Below are 16,256 nucleotides of genomic sequence, written 5' to 3' on the forward strand. Positions count from 1 at the left end.
TCCCCAAATTGAAATTTAAAAAATCTCAAATCGGAAACCCTTCAGGATAAAGGATATTTGACTTTTAGATTGAATCCATAAACCCCAGTGGGAAGGTACCTGGAGATGATAACTCATCAGGGAGGAGATTAGGTCATAGGGTGGAGTCCTCATGATGGGACTAGTGACTCTATTTATTTATTTATTTATTTATTTTTTATGAATAAATAGAGTTTATTAAAAAACAGTATCAAAAGAATAATTAAAAAGAATTCCAGGAGCAGCAATTTTATAGACTTTGAACTATTGACAATTATTATTCTTGACCAAGGGACTGGTGAGTGAAAATGAATAGAAAACATTTTCACTTCTTTAAGATATTCTGTCACTTGGATCAATCTTTTTTTTTTTTTTATTGTTGGTCGTTCAAAACATTACAAAGTTCTTGACATATCATATTTCACACTTTGGTTCAAGTGGGTTATGAACTCCCATTTTTACCCTGTATACAGATTGCTGTATCACATCAGTTACACTTCCATTGATTTACATATTGCCATTCTAGTGACTGATGTATTCTGCTATTTATCCTATTCTCTACTATCCCCCTTCCCCTCCCCTCCCCTCCCCTCCCCTCCCCTCCCCTTTTCTCTCTCTACCCCCTCTACTGTAAATCATTTCTTCACTTGTATTATTTTTCTCTTTCCCCTCCTTTCCTCTTATATGTAATTGTGTATAACCCTGAGGCTCACCTTCCAATTCCATGCGATTTCCCTTCTCTCTCCCTTACCCTCCCACCTATCATCCCTGTTTAATGTTAGTCATCTTCTCATGCTCTTCGTCCCTACCCTGTCCTTGGTTATTCCCCTTATATCAAAGAAGTCATTTGGCATTTGTTTTTTAAGGATTGGCTAGCTTCGCTTAGCATAATCTGCTCTAATGCCATCCATTTCCCTCCAAACTCTATGATTTTGTCATTTCTTAATGCAGAGTAATACTCCATTGTGTATAAATGCCACATTTTTTTATCCATTCATCTATTGAAGGGCATCTAGGTTGATTCCACAATCTTGCTATCGTGAATTGTGCTGCTATGAACATCGATGTAGCAGTGTCCCTGTAGCATGCTCTTATTAGGCCTTTAGGGAATAGATCAAGAAGGGGAATAGCTGGGTCAAATGGTGGTTCCATTCCCAGCTTTCCAAGAAATCTCCATACTGCTTTCCAAATTGGCCGCACCAATTTGCAGTCCCACCAACAATGAACAAGTGTACCCTTTTCCCCGCATCCTCGCCAGCACTTGTTGTTGTTGGACTTCATAATGGCTGCCAATCTTACTAGGAGTGAGATGGTATCTTAGGGTGGTTTTGATTTGCATTTCTCTGACTGCTAGCGATGGTGAGCATTTTTTCATGTACTTGTTAATTGATTGTATGTCCTCCTCTGAGAAGTGTCTGTTCAGGTCCTTGGCCCATTTGTTGATTGGGTTGTTTGTTATCTTATTATCTAATTTTTTGAGTTCTTTGTATACTCTGGATATTAGGGCTCTATCTGAAGTGTTTGGAGTAAAGATTTGTTCCCAGGATGTAAGCTCCCTGTTTATCTCTCTTATTGTTTCTTTTGCTGAGAAAAAGCTTTTTAGCTTGAGTAAGTCCTATTTGTTGATTCTAGTTGTTAACTCTTGCACTATGGGTGTCCTATTGAGGAATTTGGAGCCCGACCCCACAGTATGTAGATCATAGCCAACTTTTTCTTCTATCAGACGCCATGTCTCTGATTTAATATCAAGCTCCTTAATCCATTTTGAGTTAACTTTTGTGCATGGCGAGAGAAAGGGATTCAGTTTCATTTTGATGCAAATAGATTTCCAGTTTTCCCAGCACCATTTGTTGAAGATGCTATCCTTCCTCCATTGCATGCTTTTAGCCCCTTTATCAAATATAAGATAGTTGTAGTTTTGTGGATTGGTTACTGTGTCCTCTATTCTGTACCATTGGTCCACCCGCCTGTTTTGGTACCAGTGCCATGCTGTTTTTGTTACTATTGCTCTGTAGTATAGTTTGAAGTCTGGTATCGCTATACCGCCTGATTCACACTTCCTGCTTAGCATTGTTTTTGCTATTCTGGGTCTTTTATTATTCCATATGAATTTCATGATTGTTTTACCTATTTCTACAAGAAATGCTGTTGGGATTTTGATTGGGATAGCATTGAACTTATAGAGAACTTTTGGTAATATCGCCATTTTGATGATGTTAGTTCTGCCTATCCATGAACAGGGAATATTTTTCCATCTTCTGAGGTCTTCTTCTATATCTCTCTTTAGGGTTCTGTAGTTTTCATTGTATAGGTCTTTCACCTCTTTTGTTAGGTTAATTCCCAAGTATTTTATTTTTTGGGGGGATATTGTGAATGGAGTAGTTGTCCTCATTTCCGTTTCAGAGGATTTGTCGCTGATATACAAGAATGCTTTTGATTTATGCGTGTTGATTTTATATCCTGCCACTTTGCTGAATTCATTTATTAGCTCTAATAGTTTCTTTGTAGACCCTTTTGGGTCTGTTAGGTATAGAATCATATCATCTGCAAATAGTGATAATTTAAGTTCTTCTTTTCCTATTTTTATGCCTTTAATTTCTTTCGTCTGTCTAATTGCTCTGGCCAGTGTTTCGAGGACTATGTTGAACAGAAGTGGTGAGAGAGGGCATCCCTGTCTTGTACCAGACCTTAGAGGGAATGCCTTCAAATTTTCTCCATTCAGAATGATGCTGGCCTGTGGCTTATCATAGATTGCTTTTACAATGTCGAGGTATGATCCTGTTATCCCTAATTTTTCTAGAGTTTTGAACATAAAGGGATGCTGTACTTTGTCGAATGCTTTTTCTGCATCTATCGAGATGATCATATGGTTCTTATTTTTAAGTCTATTGATGTGGTGAATAACATTTATTGATTTCCGTATATTGAACCAGCCTTGCATCCCAGGGATGAATCCTACTTGATCATGGTGTATAATTTTTTTGATATGATTTTGAATCCGATTCGCCAGAATTTTATTGAGGATTTTTGCATCTAGGTTCATTAGAGATATTGGTCTGTAGTTTTCTTTCTTTGAAGTGTCTCTGCCTGGTTTAGGCATCAGGGTGATGTTGGCCTCGTAGAATGTATTTGGAAGTTCTCCCTCTTTTTCTATTTCCTGGAATAGCTTGAAAAGTATTGGTGTTAGTTCCTCTTTAAAGGTTTTGTAAAACTCTGCTGTATACCCATCCGGTCCTGGGCTTTTCTTAGTTGGTAGTCTTTTGATGTTTCTTCTATTTCCTCTATTGTTATTGGTCTGTTTAGGTCGTCTATATCTTCCTGACTCAATCTGGGCAGATCATATGACTTAAGAAATTTATCGATGCCTTCACTATCTTCTATTTTATTGGAGTATAAGGATTCAAAATAATTTCTGATTATCTTCTGTATTTCTGAAGTGTCTGTTGTGATATTGCCTTTTTCATCCCGTATGCTAGTAATTTGGGTTCTCTCTCTTCTTCTCTTCGTTAGCATGGCTAAGGGTCTGTCGATTTTATTTATTTTTTCAAAGAACCAACTTTTGGTTTTGTCAATTTTTTCAATTGTTTCTTTTGTTTCGATTTCATTAATTTCCGCTCTGATTTTAATTATTTCTTGCCTTCTACTTCTTTTGCTATTGTTTTGCTCTTCTTTTTCTAGGATTTTGAGATGAAATATGAGATCATTTATTTGTTGGTTTTTTCTTTTTTTAAGGAATGAGCTCCAAGCAATGAATTTTCCTCTTAGAACTGCTTTCAATGTGTCCCATAGATTCCGATATGTTGTGTCTGTGTTTTCATTTAACTCTAAGAAGTTTTTAATTTCCTCCTTAATGTCTTCTATAACCCATTGATCATTCAGTAACCTATTGTTCATTCTCCAAGTGATGCATGATTTTTCCTTCCTTCTTTTATCGTTGATTTTCAGTTTCATTCCATTATGATCAGATAAGATGCATGGTATTATCTCTACTCTACTCTATCTCTACTCCTTTATATTGTCTAAGAGTTGCCCTGTGACATAATATATGATCTAGGGCCGTCACCTACTTCTAGCTCATTTCCCGATCCTTCTCCGACTCCACCCTCCCACACGCAACGCAGCCCCTGGGGCCAGGCCCGAGGACTTAGGCCTTGTGTTTGGACTGTGGCAGGCCCAAGGAGCGCTGGAGCTGCTGACTTCGCATTGTCCCATCCATCTAGTCCCGCCAAGATTCCTTAGATACAAAGAGCGTCACCAGTACAGAGAGCTGGGACAGCCTGGGGGCCTCCTCCGCAGGCACCCAGGGAGGAGGGCTTTCTGCCACCTTCCCCTGCCTGACACTCAAACCCGTGGGTACCTCCATCAGAGAGGAGCCCGCCTGCCCGATCTGCCACCTGGGAGCCTGCTAAGAGAATCCGGCAGAGGGAGGCAGGGATCAGGGCATCACCGGGGTTCCCCCAGGGGTTCTCCCAGGGGTTCCTTGCTGACATGTCTGGGAATAATTATAATCTGCGCTAGAAAAGCGGGTGCAGAGGAATATTCTGAATGACTGAGAAGCTCACCAAGGAACCGTTGAGGGATCCCACAGGGACTCGGTTCCCCAAGGCTTGTTTTATTTCAATATTCCATCTTGTCGCCAGGCAAAAAATCTTCAGTTTTAGACATTTAGGTAGAAAACTATGGTTGGGACACCTGTAGCCTAGAGGCCAGACCAGAGAGGTCACCCCTGGTTCTTCTGTCCATCTCCTCCAAGTCCAGGCCAGGCCTAAATATGACATTGGTGCCCAGCGGAGTCAGCTGATGGCATCTGGCATTCAACCCAGGCATCGTTTTTTTTTTTGGGGGGGGGGCTGAACTTGGGAGCTTCATTTCAAGTCTGGGTCTGTCCGTTTCTCCTGAGGGTTTCGTGAGCGACTTATCCTTGAATGAATAAAATCTCCCTTCTGCTTACGGGAGCTGGAGTCCAATCTGTCCTTCACCCTGAGGGCGGACTAACAGGCCCCTTTTGCATTTGAGCGCTGGTCGGCGTCAAAATGATCTTTCAAAACCTGGAATCCAAGGTCATCTCTGGCCTCCTGAACCCCCTGAAGACCCTGTGGTGGGGTTCCCCCACCTCCTCCCACCTCCCCTGGTCCCTGCAGCCCCCCTGGGTCTAGCTCAAGTGGTCCCTGCTCCTGCCTCTGCCTCAGTCCTGGCCATGGCTGACCCTGGGTAGCAGTTTCAAGGTCTCAGATAATTTAGCTTGAAACTCCCCCAAAGCCTGGGGTCCTCTTACTCGGTTAGGTTGGAGGGGCCTGGAGCTGTCACACACAACGGGCCTGTGTCCTCCCGTGGGTATTTTACCAATCCCCCTGGCAAATATTGGTACATCCACATTTCATCAGAGTTTCAAACTCAGAGCCGTGGATATTTTACTGCATGCTGAGCCACAGACCCCCCTGCAAAGGAGGGTCCCTGGGGGAGGAAGTTCTAGTTTCCTAATCTGAACTCCCCAGCAGCCCCTGGGCAGGTGGAGGGGTCCAGACCACAGCCGAGGAGAGCCCCCCCCACGCATCCCACATCTCCTGCGTTCAGCTAATAACTCTCTTAGCTCCCGAACCCTTTTTTTTTGAGCTGGATTCCTGACAAGCCCCAATGCATTTTCCATGAACTACAGTAGGAAATATCAAAACACCACGAGAGCATGTGAGGAATAGCAAAATCTCCACTTCCGAGGGCCGGCCAAGCAGCTGGGGTAATCAGGATGGGAACGGGTGAGGACCACGGTTATATTCGCCCCAGGCCAGTAAAGAGTGAGGGAAGGAAGGGAGGAAATGCCACACCGACCCAAAGACACGTGACTTCAATGTCTTCAAGATGAATAAAGGGTCTACACAAACATGCTGACAGCGTCGTCCACAGGGCTGAGACTCCATGAGCCACTCTGCTCTCTGTGTTTATATTCACTGACGTTTATATTCTCTCCGTATTTTTTGTTTATATTCTTTATCAGTAACCATGCTGCAGTCAGGAAAAAAAAAATATATATATATATATAATTAAACCTATCCATTAAGGTTCAGTACCTAATGCATTGCAATCTTGCTCTTTGGTGGCATCTTAAGATTCAAAGCATCAGCTGGGTGCGGTGGCACACATCTGTAATCCCAGCAGCTCAGGAGGCTGAGGCAGGAGGATCGCGAGTTCAGAGCCAGCCTCGGCAACTTAGCAAGGTGCTAAGCAACTCAGCGAGACCCTGTCTCTAAATAAAATATAAAAAGGGGCTGGGGATGTGGCTCAGTGGTGAAGAGCCTCTGGATTCAATTCCTGGTACCAAAAAAAAAAAAAAAAAGATTCAAAGCTATAAGGGTCCCAGAGGAGGGTAATCCACTGGGAGGTTTAAATCAAAGAATGTCGCCAGACAGCATCAAGGGGAAACTGAGGCAAATGCCTGGAGTCAGGGAGGCGAGCTTTGGAAGGAATTCACCCAAGGGATTTGAGGCTCTGGAAGTGGGGCTGAAGATATCCCATCTCTAGCACCCAAAACCCCATGTCCCGGGAACTCCTTGGTCCCAGGCATATGGGGACAAGTTGGTCACCCTACCAGGGAGTGAGGTGAGGATAGTGTCCTCAAAGAGAGTGAATTGGAAAGGCTGTCACTGCCCTGTGACTTTGGTCTGTCCCCTCCATGAGCATCCAGAATCCTTTAGTAAGATGACTGGTCTAAGGGGCCGGATCTCCCCTCTCCCTGGAGGCCCCACTCATTTCCTGAGAGAAGACTTTATCCACCATTTGTTTTCACAGTGGTCTCTTTAAAGTCTCAGCTGTTCCAGGGAGAGTAAATAGGTTTTAAAATTAATTATCAATTAAAGGGAGGTTAATTAGCACGAGGCTAGTCATCTATTTTCTCTGTAACTGAGGCAGCTCCCCCTCCCCCTCCCCGAGTCCCAAGATCCACGCCAGGGCCCATAAACCCCGGACGGTAGAAGCTGCTCATGTGTGACCTACGGACTAATGAAAATAATGCTCAGTATTTCCGCAGTCCCTTTTCCCCTGACAGGAGGTGAGTTCTGTGGTCATTTTGATTTTCCAGTTCATCAGTAGGTAAGCCAGCCTTCTAGGTGGGCTGACCAAATTAACACAATGAAGAAAATGTGGTTGGCAAATATTGTTTATTGACATAAAGATTTCTCACCTGTCTCCACTGTACTTAGGGAAATGACCATGATGGAGTCGGAGGGGGCAGTGATATTCCTAAGGAAGAGTTCCATCAGTCACTGGGCACAGGGTCCCCCTCGACATTAACATCTTGTGCCTCTTCCTGCAGCCTGATTTCACTTAAGCGCTGCCTGATTTCACTTAAGCTCTGCCTGATTTCATTTAAGCACTGCCTGATTTCTCCTAAGCTCTTGAAATGTGATTCTTGGCCCGCCCTTGACCGTATTGTCATCCCCCCCCCCCCCCCCGCACAGGTGGGGACAAGGCTGTGGTTTGTGTTAATAATGATCCTTAGCTGAAGTCCGATGCTTCATCTGACCTCATCTTTGATGAATATTTACAGGAGCCCACAGTGGGGGGTGGGGGGGTGGCATTTGCAAATTGAGCTCAGACCAGACGGGTGAGTGCTCACTCACAACCAGGACCATTACGTAATCTGGTGCTGGAACGTGCCTGCATGGGACAGAAGAGGACAGGACCCAGTCTCCTCTGCATTCCATCAGTGACCCAGACGCTGTTAAATGCACCGCACAGGACTTGGAACGGCCACACGTCATTTGGGTGTTCTGGGAATATCAATGGAGGTGTTCGGGCAGTGACTCTAGAGTCAGTGGAGTGGGCTCACCATGGGCCGTGCCCTCCCCCACCCTACGCCTCCCACCTCTGGGGTCTGGGTGGGGGTGACAACCTATGCTTGGCAGGTGGCCTAGAGCTCACGGTTCTGCACGCCAGGAGCTCACTCTCCATCAGACCAGGGGCTTGCGTTAGCAGCTCTGCCCAGAGGGAGATGGAGATGGGACTGAGCGATTTCAAAAGGGGCCACGCTCCAAGAAGAGGTGGGAGGGAGGCCAAGTTCATCCCCAAGCCTGCAGGCCTGTGGTTATTGCCGGGCAGCTCGTCTCTTTTTCTCTGTCCTCCGGTCATCCGACCAATGTCCACTTCCTCTCCTTCTCTCCCTTCTTCCTTGCATATATATATCTGTATGCAAAGTTTACATCATAAAAAAAGAAAAGAAGCCGAGCAGCCCCCCAGCCTGGCCCGTCTGGGATCCCAACGTGTTCCTCGAGAGCTCACCCACTCATCCGCACCGCCACCTGGAAGTGTGCCATCAGGCAAAGGTCTGGATCCTGTTCACCACTACCAACTGTGGAGTGCTGCCCCCCTGCCGGAAAGAAAAGAAAATGTCCTTGGACCAGGTACTTCTTTGGGAGGTGGGGGCTGTGCTGTGCTCTGTAGGGTGCTCAGCATGACCCCTGGTCTCCACCTGCTCATTGCTGACATTGAAAGTGACTCTACACGTTGCCACCTGTCCCCTGGGAGGCAACCCCCTCCCATGAAGAACCACTGTCTTCAACCCTAATTCACACTGAAAGTGCCCCAAACAGTAGAATTTCAGGATCCTGCTGAGAGTGCAAAGTTGTACCATGAATATTTACACGGGGACAACAGGTGTAACCCGAGACCATCCTGGGCAAACAGGGACACGAGGCCACCAGACACAAGCCTCTTCTGAGAAGAGACAGATGGGATGTTTGTGGGTCTGAAGTCTGACGGAGGGACTTCCCCACGTCACTTGCAAGCTTTGCACCCCTGCTTTGTGGTCACCAGTTATTTTCTGAAAAATAACTTACCAAGGGTGGGGGAGGAAATAGAGGAAGACGAGAATTTTTATAAAAGAACTGGAATTCACCCACGTTTGTTGCTGCATGATTGGCAACTGCAAAAAGGCAGCACTCCTGTCATCTCAGCAGCTCGGGAGGCTGAGGCAGGAGGATCGCAAGTTCAAAGCCAGCCTCAGCAATGGGGAGGCCCTAAGCAAAGTAGTGAGACCCTGTCTCTAAATAAAATACAAAATAGGGCTGGGGATGTGTCTCAGTGGTCAAGTGCCCCTGAGTTTAATCCCTGGTATCAAAAAAACAAAACAAAAAAATTTTTTTTTTTTTAAAGAGAGAGTGAGAGAGGAGAGAGAGAGAGAGAATTTTTAATATTTATTTTTTAGTTCTCGGTGGACACAACATCTTTGTTGGTATGTGGTGCTGAGGATCGAACCCGGGCCGCACGCATGCCAGGCGAGCGCGCTACCGCTTGAGCCACATCCCCAGCCCAAAACAAAATTTTTAAAAATGCAGTTACCCAGTGTCCGATGATGGGTAAATGTATAAATTAAATGGATCTCTCCACACAATGGAATATTACTCAGCTGTGAAAAGGAAGGGCATCCTGACATCTGCTACTACAAGGATAAAGTTTGAAACACTATAAGTGACAAGAGTCCATCACAAGAGGAAGAATACTGCAAGATTCAATCAAAACCACCCTAAGATACCATCTCACTAGAGTAAGATTGGCAGCCACTATGAAGTCAAACAACAACAAATGCTGGGGAGGATGTGGAGAAAAGGGTACACTTGTACATTGCTGGTGGGACTGCAAATTGGTGCGGCCAATTTGGAAAGCAGTTTGGAGATTCCTGAGAAAGCTGGGAATGGAACCACCATTTGACCCTGCTATTGCCCTTCTCGGACTATTCCCTGAAGACCTTAAAAGAGCATGCTACAGGGATACTGCCACATCGATGTTCATAGCACCACAATTCACAATAGCTAGACTGTGGAACCAACCCAGATGCCCTTCAATAGATGAATGGATAAAAAAAAATGTGGCATCTATACACAATGGAGTACTATGCAGCAATAAAAAATGACAAAATCATAGAATTTGCAGGGAAATGGATGGCACTAGAGCAGATTATGCTTAGTGAAGCTAGCCAATCCCTAAAAAACAAATACCAAATGTCTTCTTTGATATAATGAGAGCATCTATGAACAGAGCAGGGAGGAAGAGCAGGAAGAAAAGAGTAACACTAAACAGAGACATGAGATGGGAGGGAAAGGGAGAGAAAAGGGAAATTGCATGGAAATGAAGGGAGACCCTCATTGCTATACAAAATTACATATAAGAGGTTGTGAGGGGAATGGGAAAATAAACAAGGAGAGAAATGAATTACAGTAGATGGGGTAGAGAGAGAAGATGGGAGGGGAGGGGAGGGGGGATAGTAGGGGATAGGAAAGGTTGCAGAATACAACAATTACTATTAGGGCATTATGTAAAATTGTGGATGTGTAACGGACGTGATTCTGCAATCTGCATTTGGGGTAAAATTGGGGGTTCATAACCCACTTCAATCTAATGTATGAAATATGATATGTCAAGAGCTTTGTAATGTTGTGAACAACCAATAAAAAAAATAAAATTAAAAAAAAAAAAGAATACTGCAAGATTCCATTCATCAGAGGTCGAGTCCCTCTATGAACTTAATTCACAGAGGAAGAAAGTAGGATGAAGGAGCACAGACTGGAGGGAGCAGGAAATGGGACTTGGTGTTTTGTGGGGACAGGGCTTCAGTTTTGCAAAATGAAAAGTTCCATGGCTTGATGGTAGTGATATTTGCACAATGACGTGAATACCCTTAATGCCACACTTAAAAACAGTTCAAAGGCCCAGGAGTGATGGCACACAACTGTAATCAGGCAGCTCAGGAGGCTGAGACAAGAGGATTGCAAGTTGGAGGCCAGCCTTTCTCAGCAACTTAGCAAGGCTCTAAAAAAGGGGGGGGGGGGGCTGGAATGTGGCTCCGTGGTTAAGCGCCCCTGGGTTCAATCCCTGGTACAAAACTAAAACAAAAACAAAAATTCAAAGGTAGCTTTTATGTATGTATATTTTACCTCCATAAAAAAATAATAAATTATTCAAAAGAGAGGGAGGACTGGAGCTGTATCCCACAAGGAAAGGCTGTCACAGGCTGTCTGGATCTCTGTCCTGTTGCTTGGTCCTGCCCAGCACAGAAGGAAGACCGTGGGTCTGTCGCCCTTGCGCTGTCCTGGGCTTGGGGAACACTGGTCATCAGCCTTGGAAGACAAAACCTGCTGCTGGCCCGGCCCATCCCCCGCCGCCCCCGCCCATGCAGCTAACAGATAGCCACACACTGGTCCCTGCGGTCTCTGGTCTGCAACGATTTTCTTGAGACACTATTTTTAAATCCCCTATAAGCGAAAGGGGAGGGTGCGTCCTCCACCACCAGCAGCCTTCCCCCTCCGCCCAGCCCCACCCACTGAGTCCTCCAAATACAAAAAACCAGGAACAGTTTGCTCCGATTTGCCACCGTGAGTTACTAGACGGAGGCTCAGCTGTCACCTCCTTAATGGGCTTTGTGCAAAGCGCTCCCTCCGAGGCTGTGCGGTTCAGTGGTGGGCCCAGCCTCACCAGGGCTCGGCGTGGACCCGCTGTAATGGGGTTAATCTACAGGGGGCGGAGGACGAGGGCCAGAGGGCTCATAAGAGCGAGAGGCCGCAGGATGGGAAAACCTTCCGCCCCCTGTGCGCCCAGCCAATGGGCCTTGGCCCAAGATGAGGAGGTGCGCTGAACCCGCCTCAGGGGCAAAGCCCAGAGGGTCATGAAGCGGGACACGAGGACGGGATCCATTAGCAGGGAGGAAATCGAGCTTTCCAGATGGCTGTGGCACTTTTAGTTACCCTGGGGAAGGAGGGACGCGTGAACAGGGAGACTGACGATCTGAATGTGCATGTGCATGTGTGTGTGTGTGTGTGTGTGTGTGTGCATGTGTGTTAAGATTTCAGGCAGAAGTGAGAGGTCCTGCGGAGTCTGTCTCAAACAGCTGAAGGTCAGGGCTGGAGAATCTGGTCACAAATAGTGGCCAAATATGGGCCTAGCTTTATTCTAAGCAAAGTCAAACTCTTGAGTCTTCCACCCTGTATGTTCCTTGGGGAAAATAATTTTCCAGGAGCTAAACTATTTTCGGACTCAAAACCTGTTAAATGTGAGAAAGTACTGGAATGGAGCGCGTTTCTGTAAATATTCGTTAATTCAATAAGACGGCCTAATCGCGGGCAGGGCACTGTGTCCGTTCTGCAGACACCGTGGGGGCATTGTGAAATGACACGTGTTTGGGTAACATGCCAGCTGTCTTGCCCATAGGAACAGGGAGTGGCTAAGGCCGGTGGCCAGAGCCAGGAGTGTAACTTTCCCCGAAGAGGGGAATACCCTTTTTGTTTGATGTTACCTCTGCTAACTAGTCTCCCAGAGCGAAGGTAAACATGAAGGGACTAGGGAGTTTCACAAATATTTGTTCTCTGGTTAATATTAATGTATGTTCATGTTGACTTGAGTTTTCAAGTCTGCTCTGAGTCGGGGACTGACCTGCCATCCCTTAAGTCACCGCAAAGCCAATTAAGGGCAGGGAGAGGACAGGTCTAGCTGCTCTGTAACCAGTCTCCAGCTCTGCAGGGCGGCCCTGATCCTCTGACTTCTTGGATTTTCTCTTAACTGCTAAAATTAAGTCAAGCCCAATGAGAAGGCAGACGAGAAGTTAGTGGTCACCAAGCACTCTTATGGAAGGACTTGAAAGTCATTGTCCCATTTCACGACCTTGCTGGATCCTGTCTCTGCCCCCGGAACATCACGGCTCCCATCTTACAGAGGAGGAAACAGGCACAGAAATAAAGTAGCCTTCCCTGGGGTCAAGACGTTTGAGCCGGCATTATTTCACCAATAAATGAAAAGCTAGCGTTCCCTTTATGAAGAGAGAAATCGGGAAATGAGTGAGATCAGAGTTAGTTTCCTGGTGCATTATGTAATCCTCCCCCACCCCTGATCATTCAGAATAGAGGAGGAATGGGGTAACTGAGAACACACGCACCCAAACCCACTGTTCGTCGTTGAAGATGATTTTCTCTGAAATCCTAATGCTGATCTGTGGGGAAATACAACTCAGTTCAAAATATTCCATCTACATTCAATTAGTAGCATACTCAATTATGGCACAAATTAAAGTAGATCAGTGAGAAGGGCAGAGAACCCAGTGCTCTGAAGGAAAGGCTGTCAAGTCAGACTGCCCGGGATCCAGACACCCCCCTGGCTCTTACAAACTGTGTGGCCTTAGGCAAACTTCACCTCTCTGATTTTCCCTGTCTTCATTTTCAAACTGAAGGTATTGACACTTACATCAGTCAAGTTATCACAAAGTTTAAATAGAATGATGTACCCAAGCATTCCTGCCATTGGAGATGGCCAAGAACTATTTCTCTTCTCCATTCACTGCAAATACAATTGTTACTGAGACGTCCAAGGTTGCTTCAAAGACCTCAACTGGAGAATATTAATCATCTATAAATAGGAAATGTTGAAGATACAAAAAAAGTGACTATACTTATATGTGTATCTATGACCCAAATATGTACTTGGGTCCTCAACGGAGAGATATGTCTCCTCCTTGACTGGTTGGCATATTTCTATTATCTCAAGCCAAAGAATTAATTCGACACAAATCCTTCTCAAAGTGTGCTCCTTTCGGCTCTGATCTCACAAGTATTTCCTTAACAGGAAACTGGGCATCCAAGCCCTGGGTAAACTTGGAAATCACAGCGTGCTCTATCTCCCCCGGGGGAGATTCATAACGAGCCATAATGGCTAACCTGTTTGACCACAGAATTTTTCCCACCTGTCACTCATCTTATGAAACTGGTGTCTCAGGGAAACACACTGGGAAGTGCCGCTTTTGGACCAGTCAAAACCTACTACATTTTGACAGCATCAAAGAAAGAAATCTCTAGCTACTTCTGACCTGACCTTGGCAATGGGAACACTCTCTGATCGGCTTTCTCTTCCCAAATCACTTTACCTCTCACATATGTTCACCCTTTAGTTTCTTCTACTTAACACAACAAGGGACAATTTATTCCTGTTTCAGAATATGGGAGCTATGACAGGAGTCTGGAACGACACGGCAGAGAACAAAGAGTCTCTTAAGCCAAGGTCCGAGGTGAGGAGCAAGACCGTGCATGCCTCAAAATGGGCAGAGACTAATTTTCTCTGCTTAAAATTCCTTAAAAGCTCAAGTGTCCCGACTTGCAACATCAAAGAGAATTTTCTTGGGCACATCAGAGGGATCGTCTTTTCAAAGGAGCCACAGAATCGGGAAAGGGAAAAAAAGTGTGCAATTTATCACTCTGTCGAGGTTCAGCAAGGTCCTGATCAACATGCTAAGAGCCCCCAAAGCCAGCAGGAGCATCGGCTCAGCAATCAACAACAACAGACAGGGGACAGATGATACTAGTGGATTGGCAGGTCGTTGTCATACGTTAAACAGTTGCTACCCAACATCAGCCTTCAGGCTGAGGTCCTTGTAGAGTCCCGCGTGAAGACTTTTTGAAGGGCTGGGGCTGGGGCTGGGGCTCAGTGGTAGAGTGCTTGCCTAGCATGCATGAGGCCCTGGGTTTGATCCCCAGCACCGCCAAAAGAGAAACAAACTCGATCATTAATCTTAAAAATGTCTAACTGGGAGTGGTGGCATATGCCTGTCATCCCAGCAGCTCAGGAGGCTGAGGCAGGAGGATCACAAGTGCCTCCTTCTGCAAATGAAAAACAAAAAGGGCTGGGGGTGTAGTTCAGTGGTAGAGCACTCCTGGGTTAAAATTTCTAGTACTAAATAATTTTTTGTTTGTTTGTTTTTTAAGCCGTGGCTAGCAAAAGACTTATTTTAATGTATATGTCAAAGATCTCACAGAAACAAAGTTCTCAGCTGTACAGCAAGATTCCCAGGTGCTACTTACACATACCTTTTCCTGTTACTCACTGATGGAGGTATTTCTGTGATAGGATTCAGCAGGTGAATCTGAGTCACAAGGTCTCAGGTGAGTTGACTTTAAATTACAGAGATGATCTGGTCAGGATCGACCTAGTCACAAGAGCACTTTAAAACTCATAAGAAAAAGTCAGCTTCAAAGCACAAGAAGGGTTTCGCCTGCCATTGCCAACTGGAGGGGACCATGAGGCAAAGAATGTGGGTGGTCTCCTGGAGCTGAGCGTCTCAGTTCCATGGAATTTCCCCCAGAGCCTCCAGAGGAGAGCTCAGCTAGGACGCCACCTTGGTTTCAGCCTGATGCCACACACTGAGACCCCAGCTGGACCTACAGCACCGTGAACCAATAAAGGTTTGAAGCCACAGGATTGTGGTCATTTGTTAGACAGTAGAATAAAACGAGTAGCGGTTGAGCATTCCTTATGTGAAATGCATGGATCAGAAGCATTTCAGATTTTGGAATATTTGCACGTACATAATGAGCTATATCAAGGATGGGACCCAAGCCTAAACACCAAACCTATTTTTGTTTCGTGCATACCTTATATACCCAGCCCGAAGGCTAATGGTATAGAATATCTTCATTGGATCTGGGTTTTGACTGCGACCCATCCCGTGAGGTCAGGTGTAGACTTTTCCTCTTGTGACATCATGTCAGGACTCTAAGAGTTTTGGGGTTTGGAGCCTCTCAGATTTTCAGATTAGGGAAACACCAATTGGGGTACAACATGAGAAATGCAGGATGAAGCCTAAGGATCAATAGAAGAGGGGCTGGGGGTGTAGCTCAGGGCGGAGCATTTGCCTTTCAGCACGGGGGCAGGTGGGAAGTGGGGGGAGAAAGAAAGAAGAGAATCAATTGCAGGAGGCTTGGGAGGAAGCGCTCCTAAGGTCCCCTGTTGCATTTGTAGGTTCAGTATCTCAGCAGACAGTTTCCCCTAAATCCACCAGAATTAAAATAAAAACTGAAATGAGGAAAAAGTAAGTCAAACCACATTGAGTTACCATTCCACACCCACTTGGATGGCTATTTTTTTAAGGCAAAAGGACAATAAGGACTGTTGGTGAGGGTGTGGGGAAATCAGAGCCATCAAATGTTGCTGGTGGGTGTGCAAAATACAGCCACCAGGTGGGAAAACACTCTGGCAGGACCTTTGAAGTTCAAACACAGAGTTTCTCAATGACCTAGTAATTGCACTCCTAGGTCTAGATCCAGGACAACTGGAGACACATCCAGGAAAACACCAAGATTCATGGCAGTGGTGTTTGCCATCACCAAAACAGAGAGGCAACCCACACATCTGTCAAGGGATGAGTGAGTAAATCAAATGTGACATATTGTGACTATCATCAGCAGGAATGAAGTTCTGATACAAGTTCCAACATG

This window comes from Spermophilus citellus (assembly GCF_964194105.1).
Source record: "Spermophilus citellus genome assembly, chromosome: 3".
Classification (NCBI taxonomy): Eukaryota; Metazoa; Chordata; class Mammalia; order Rodentia; family Sciuridae; genus Spermophilus; species Spermophilus citellus.